General features: G+C 36.0%; 1 long non-coding RNA gene across 1 annotated transcript; it reads left to right on the top strand.

Annotated features, from left to right (window-relative positions):
- Positions 1-325: 325 nt before the first annotated feature.
- Positions 326-3369, top strand: LOC113354078. The gene is made up of 3 exons (XR_003361667.1): positions 326-446; positions 641-714; positions 3282-3369. It is a non-coding gene; the product is annotated as an uncharacterized LOC113354078 (long non-coding RNA).
- The last annotated feature ends 4351 nt before the right edge of the window (positions 3370-7720 follow it).

Raw genomic sequence — 7720 nt, 5'->3', positions numbered from 1 at the left:
AGAAATTATGTATCTCTCAAACTACTCCATGGATAGGGCCGCACACTAACCGCACCGAAACCGCACTAACCGCACCGAAACCGCACCGAACCGATGATCCAACGGTCGGTCACGGTTTTCATTTTAATAACCGTTAGATTTACGGTTCGGTGAACGGTTCCACCCATAACCGCACACTAACCGCACCGAACAACCGATTAGTATGGACCGTCGATTAGTTTTGATCCTGATTAATACTAGCCGTCTAGATTAAAGCCTCCACCATATATATTCTGGCAACCCTAATCTCTTCGTCATTTTCTCTTCTTCGTTTCTCTTTCTCTTCCTCTCCCTATTCATTTTCTCTTCAGCCTTCACCTGAATCACCTCAGTCGCCTCCACCACCAGTAGACAGCAGACCACCACCACCTCCATCAAGAGCACCACCACCTCTATGGCTCTATCTAGTAAGTAAATAGGTCACGGGTTTCGATTGATTTGTTTGTTTTTCAATTTCTAGGGTTTTTTTTTTTAATTATTCTTCTGTTAGGACTTAGGGTTTCTTTTATCGAAATCGTTTGCTTGTTGTTTTGTGTTTATCAATCAATTTCTTTTGTCAAATCTTATTTTTCTGATTACAGTCATGGGTTTTTTATTTTAGGTTTTGGTTGAGTTAAGGGGAGGAACTCAAGGAAGGAGTCTGAAAGATTTCTTAAGGAAGGAGTCTGATTACAGGTAACTTATCTCTCTTGTTCTGATTTGTTTGGTTTCATTTCGATTTTGTTGAATCAATTGTATATGGATACATGGATCCGTTATTGCTTTGACTAAATTTGTGTGAATATCAATCCGTATTACAGATTTAGATCTTATTTGAATTGGATTGTGTTGAATCTTTGTTTTATCCTTGGGTAGATGTTTTGTTAATTTTGTTTTATTAATACGTATTGAAAAACATGAACTGTGCTGATTTTGTAGTTGTTGATGATAATTTAATAGATTTATGAATAACATAATGAACTTGATTATGTGTTTTGTTAATTCTTTCATCATCTAGCAATTCTAGCTGATTGATAATGAAATCATAATTTATTGATACAATCTAGGTAGACCTGATAATCATTTTGATTTATGATCTGTGACTTTTTGAATTTGGGTATAAATCCATTAAACCCTTACTAGGGGAGTTTCTAGCTCTAAGTGGAGTGTATCTTAGGAGTTTGGATAACTGTTTAGGTTTATTTAAAGCCTACCCTGTGCCACAACTTTATTTTTGTTTTCAAGTTTTACATAGAAAATTCCTTAGAGCATATGAACTGCTTTATTTAGTTCATATGCTCTAAGGGTTTAATTTTTGCTTAAGATTTTGCTTGTGTAATAAAAGTGATAGCAAATGACTATCACTTTTATTCTCTCCTATTACATCCAAGGTTCGTTTTTGGTTCATTCTTCTAGTTGACATCTATCTATAATCTTAAGCAGTGACACAGGACCAGCATAAAACTGTTTTGTTTGCTTTTAATTAAAATTGAGTTAGATGGCAGGCAATGTCACTCACATGAAGTGCAGTTTCATTATCAAGTTCATAATCAGAACTAACTTGCTTGTTTTAAGAAATATGTGTGCTTGTATTAAGAAGTAAGAACTAACTTGTTTACCTTTGGCAGGGCAATGATTGGATCAAGTTCAGCTTCATTACCAAGCTGCAAGATGGCAAATGCATCTCCCTTTCCATCCAATGCAGCTGGTTCTACTGATGTGACACTATCTATAACACCTCAAGTTGATGCTACTCAAGAAACACAAGCTACACAGCAGGCTACACCTACACAGGACCCTGCACCTGAAGTTGTACCTAAGAAGTAGGGGAAAACTAGATCAAAAGTTTGGAATGAATTTACAAGGATCAGCGAAGAAAAAGCACAGTGTAAGCATTGTCACAAGAAATTGCAAGCACATAGTAGAGGAAATGGAACTTCCAGCATGAAGACACATTTAGCCACATTTCCAGAGAATCCCAACAAGAAGCTCAAGGGACAAAAGAGTTTGGTGTTTCCACCACCATGGCTTGGACAGTCATCACAGCTGGTTGCTGTAAGTTATGACAAGGATATGTGTAGAAGAAGATTGACTGAGTTTTTCGTCACTCGTCATAGATGAACTGCCATTTAGAATTGTAGAAGGAGAAGGGTTTAGAAGATATAGTGAACAACTTGAACCTAGATTCAAGGTGCCAAGCAGGATGACCATTTACAGAGATCTTTTAATTATGTACAAAGATGAGAAAGAGAAGTTGAAGAAATACTTCAAAGAAAGTAAACAAAGAGTCTCTCTTACAACTGATACATGGACCTCTCCAAACAACTTCAATTATATGTGTGTGACAGTGCACTTTATTGATATCCATTGGAAACTTCTAAAGAGGATCATCCTGTTTTGCTTGATCAAGGGTCATACTGGAGAGGAGATTGGGAAAATGCTTGAGAAATGTTTGCTGGATTGGGGTCTAGAAGATCTTTTTGGTGTGACTTTGGACGATGTCAGTGCAAATACTGTCGCAATTGAGTATCTTCAAACCAGTGTCATCAATTGGACAGGAGAAGTAGTGAGAGCTCAACACATGCAGGTATGATTACTTTTCTTAGCTCTATTTCTATGTTTATTCTATACTTCTTTGTGCTTGTTACTGATTTTTTGATGATATTTCCTTGTTCCATTCTTATCAGGTAAGGTGTGCTGCGCATGTTCTTGCGCTTGTTGTCAAAGATGATGTGTTGTTGTATCACAAGTCAGTTGGAAGGATCAGATCAGTTATCAAGTTTGTTACCGGTTCTCCCTCTAGGTTGGCCAAATTCAAAGAATGTGCTGCTCTCGAGAAGATTGATTGTAAGAAGATGGTTTTCCTTGATGTGAAGACCAGGTGGAATGCTACGTATCTGATGCTTGAAGCTGTCGTTCCATATGAAAAGGTATTTAAGAGGTTAGAAAGGGAGGACAAGAGCTTTCGTTCTAAGTATATTTTCAAAGAATCTGAAAGTGAAGCTTTACCTAATACCGATGATGATACTGTTGTAATTGATAATGAAGATTATTATCTTAGTTCATCTAGTGAATCTGAATGTGAGGTAGATGTATCTAGAAAGAATAATATTAAGAAAAAGAACAAGCCCCGTCATCATGCTCCCTATGCTGCAGACTGGTCATATGCTAGGTGTCTTGTTAAGTGTTTAAAAATCTTCTTTGATGTTACTGTTAAGTTCTCGGCTTCAGTTCAGGTTACTTCACATGAATTTCTATGGAAGTTGGCATTGATCCATGAACAGTTGGTTCGTCTTAGAGCTATAGGAAACCGAGATCCTCATATTTCTAGGATGGCAGAAATAATGTTTCGGAAGTACAACGCATATTGGGGGTATTATGAAGATATGAACTCTGTTATGTATTTTGCTAAGTTGCTTGATCCTCGGGAGAAAGAATCTGGTTTGAAATTTGATCTGGAATGTTTGTATGAGCAAGATGATTTCAGGGTTACAACTGTTTTGAAGGTTGTGAAACAAGATATGGGAAGACTTTATGATGAGTACACCAGCATGTATTCAAATTCCAATGCAGAAGAAGGTGAAATCATTACTTACTATTGATCATCATTAGTTGATTACTTAATATTGCTTATCTGCTTTTTATCATTACTTACTATTGATTTTTCTGATGTCTTAGGTATTGGGTCAACAACTGTTGCTGGTGTTGATGACATGGTTGTTTCTGTGCAAGAAGAGAACATTGAGGATATGCTTGAATAAAGGAAGAAAAGACGAAGAATGGATGTTCATAGTACTCATCCAAAGTCAGAACTTGAAAGGTATTTGCTTGATGACTGTGAAGCGTCTACCAGGGAGTTTGATATTCTGGCATGGTGGAAGGCTAATAGTACCAAGTACAAGGTGCTATCACTTATGGCGAAGGATATTTTGGCAATACCAGTGTCTTCTGTTGCATCAGAATCTGCATTCAGTACCGGAAAGCGCATTCTTACCCCATTGAGAAGCTCGCTATCTGCCAGGACAGTTGAAGCACTTCTCTATACGCAAAGCTGGTTGCAGAAACCTATCTCTCTTGATTTTCTGTGTGACTATGTACCAGATGACAATTCCAACATTGAAGATGGTAATAGAATCTCTTCTCTTTTGACTTGAAATTTGAATGAATGTTATCTTCTTTTATCTGTTAGTTTTTATACCTTTTATCATTGGACTTCATTGAATATATTTGAATATTTCTTCTTTGCATTCTTTTTGCAGACATTTTGGGAAAGGATGAAGATCAAGGGGATGATTGGCTTGAGAGATGGATGGACTGCAATCTTTTATTGGTCTGCTACTTGAGAAATGAAGATCAAATGGATGACTCTTTTTCTTTTACTGGAAACTCTTTATGCTACTTGCTTTTTAACTTTGGTTTCATCAGACTTTTTGGTTAATTTTAGACTTAAGACTTTGGTCAATTTGTTTGTGAACTTCAACTCTGTTTTTATTCTCTAGACTATGGTTATCTTGTCAAGACTTAAGTATGGAATGTAGACATGTAGGATCAGTTTATTAGAAATTCAGAATGTATTTATGTACAGGTGCAGGGTATAGGTGAAAACCGAACCGAACCGTAACCGAATAGTATCGGTGCGGTTAAAAACCGAACCGAATACTAAACAGTTCGGCTGCAGTTTTAATTGTGATAACCGCACCGAACACAGTTAGGTGAACGGTTTTAGCTATAACCGCACCGAACCGAACCGTGTGCAGGCCTATCCACGGATGTTCGCAAACTTCATACCATTGAAAAACATTTTAAAATACCTACGAAACGAATATAAACATGCCTATCAAATTATGCATATTTCTTATATTTTTTATCATTAACTAAAAGGATAATTTTAGAAATATCTCCTTGTTTATTGATATAGATCACTTATTAGTGGGGAAAAATCTAAAATCAAATAGGTCACTTAATAGTGGGACGGAGGAAATATGATTTTGATGTTCGTATATAATCTCGCTACGCGAGAATTAACACCATGGTTGGAAACAACATTTAAGATAAAAGGCAGCAGAGTTGACTATAAACCGTGCTATCAATTTGGATTTGATCCTGCTACTAAGGAACACAAAGTGATTTGTCTTTTAAAAAATATTATTTCTTATTTAGTAGGAGATTCTGGATCATCTCATTTTGTCGCTTGCAAAGTGTTAACTTTAGGCAATAATGCATGGAGAACTATAGAAGAAATCCCACAATACGATCTTCAAGATGGTGCACTTTCGGGTACACTTTCTTATACGAATGGTGGTTCTGTATATGTGAATGGCTCTATATATTGGATCACTGGGCAGCTTAAGTATAAACATTGTAGTAGTGAGCAAAAGGTCATAGTGGCATTTGATGTAGGAAGTGAGAAGTTCAGGAAAATTGCAATTCCTAAATTCATCACTGATCAGCTTATGTTTGACGAGGACTGTCAGATATTTTCAAGGTTTTCCGCTATGCAGAGTTATATGGTGATCGACCTGAACAGACGCGTTTCTTCCCATAAGCCACCATTAATGGCTTTTGGAAGCGTCTGTTGGCGATGAAACGACATTACCAACATGCATGAATATCACTATAAGTAGGGAAGATGTTCTCCCATTCCAACACATCAAAAACAATCTGTTTTCTTCTTCTCTAAAAAGCATCATCAGAACCTTATACAATGTGATTCTTGGTCGGGTCAAGGAAGTACAATCCTTGAATTCGGTTACGGTGTTAGGGCTTCATTGAATCCTGAAGGCATAATTTGAGAGACCGTTTGTACTCGCCAAATTTATTGGGAAAGGTCGAATTATTGTCTAAAAGAATCGAAAGAGCCTTGAAGTCAGGGGTACACCATTTTCTATTTCTGATTTCATCCTCTTGTTTAACCGAAAATTTCCAACAAGGACTGGTCTGAACTGCCAGTTAATTTATTAGAAGTGAATGATCATCTAAGTATATTACGCAGATTACATATTGGTTATAAAATCAAATTGTGGATACTCGATGATAAGAAGGGTATAAGTACTACTGGAACTACTTGTTATTCTGACCAAAACTGGAATGAAGTACATATCGAATTACCTTTTAAATGGGATGAAAAAACACGTATCAAATTTCACGGGGTTTCAGGAACAGATCAAATACTCATAGAAACATATGAAGATTGGCCAAAAATAAGGTGCCTCTCTCCTCAATTCCTCAGTTGAAGTCTGATTCTGAAAATGCATCGGAGGAAAGATATGTATCTTTAGTTTCAACTTTCACGTAAAGCCTTTTGCATGTTAACGAGAAGTCAACTTAAGACCGGTTAAGCGTACCACACTCGATTTTCAAGCATTTAACTTCATTGGTGTATATCTTATCTTGTATTGATTGGTAAATTTTGATTCTTAGTTTAAGCATTCATTCTTAGTTTAATTATTTCAAAAAGTTCTTTCGATGTATTCATAGTAGTTTTGCTTAGAGTAAAGAACAATTTTCTATTTACTTCGGGAAATTTCTCCTCATAATGTGATGATTTCATAATTGTAGGATCAGAATCTCGCAACAATTATGTCTCAGCGAAATTATCAATGGTACAACACAATAGCGTCGCAGAACAATTTCAGAAACGACGTCAGCAAGGATCATGAGAAAGATGTGATAGTCCATCAAAAATATGAGAGCTTGCGAAATTAACATTTGTAAGGTTGCGAGAATGTCGCAAACCATATCCGAAAATAAAGGATAGATTAGCTGTCATCACTATGTATTTCCTTATAAATAGTCATTCGAGTTGTAAAGGAGAGAGAGTTCTTTTTTGAGTAAGAAACAAGTAAATAGGAGAGAGAAAGTTGAGAGCAGAGATCATTCTTGACTTCTTTATCTTTCTTGTAAGAATATTCAAAAATTAATCAATAAAATTAAGAGTGTAAACTTAAAAATGAGTTGATCAACAATGATATCATATGAGGGGTGTAGAGTAGGATTTCCTGCAACTACAACAATCAAAATATATGTACAACCACATTTGCAGCAAAAGCTGAACTTGCTTGGGATATATTGAGCAATATATTGTCCCTTACACAGAAGTTAGCTAGTGGTGCTCAAACGAATGTATTGGTGAACTGTGCAATGATACTTTCAATCAACTAAGATTCTAATTGATGTTATTGCAGTAGAAACCAATGAAATAGAACTCAAATTTTACCTTTTGATAGCAAAAAAATTCAACCTTAAGTGGGATAGAGCATGCGGCTAAGTTTTGCGTTGTAATTCATATTTCTTTTCTAAAAAGTTTTTCCCTTTCGGGTTAATGAAATAAATACTCCATCATTTGTTACTGGAATTCAATAATTTAAAAGCTCAAAAATCGAACTACTTATCAGTATGTTGGCACGTCTTGTAGACCTCGCAGGCAAGTACTCGTGCCAGTATAGTGGGTTTCACGGAGATTTTTGTTATTGGGAAAGTCAATATGGATTGGGGAAAGCTGACTTTTGGTCAAATATGACTGACCTAGGATTAACTTGGGTGCAAACATAAAATCCTCTAATAAACACATAAACCTTTCATCAAATACCCAATGAACAAAAACTACTCTCTTCCCACGAATACTTAACGACTTGATCTCCAAAATCACTGATTATGATTAATTAAGATGGAATTTGTTGTTTTTTTTTTTTTTTTTTTTTTT

The sequence above is a fragment of the Papaver somniferum genome, chromosome 2 (genome assembly GCF_003573695.1).
Source record: "Papaver somniferum cultivar HN1 chromosome 2, ASM357369v1, whole genome shotgun sequence".
NCBI classification, from domain to species: Eukaryota; Viridiplantae; Streptophyta; class Magnoliopsida; order Ranunculales; family Papaveraceae; genus Papaver; species Papaver somniferum.
Note: the sequence above shows the minus strand (reverse complement) of the source record. Positions and strands in the feature narration are given on the sequence as shown.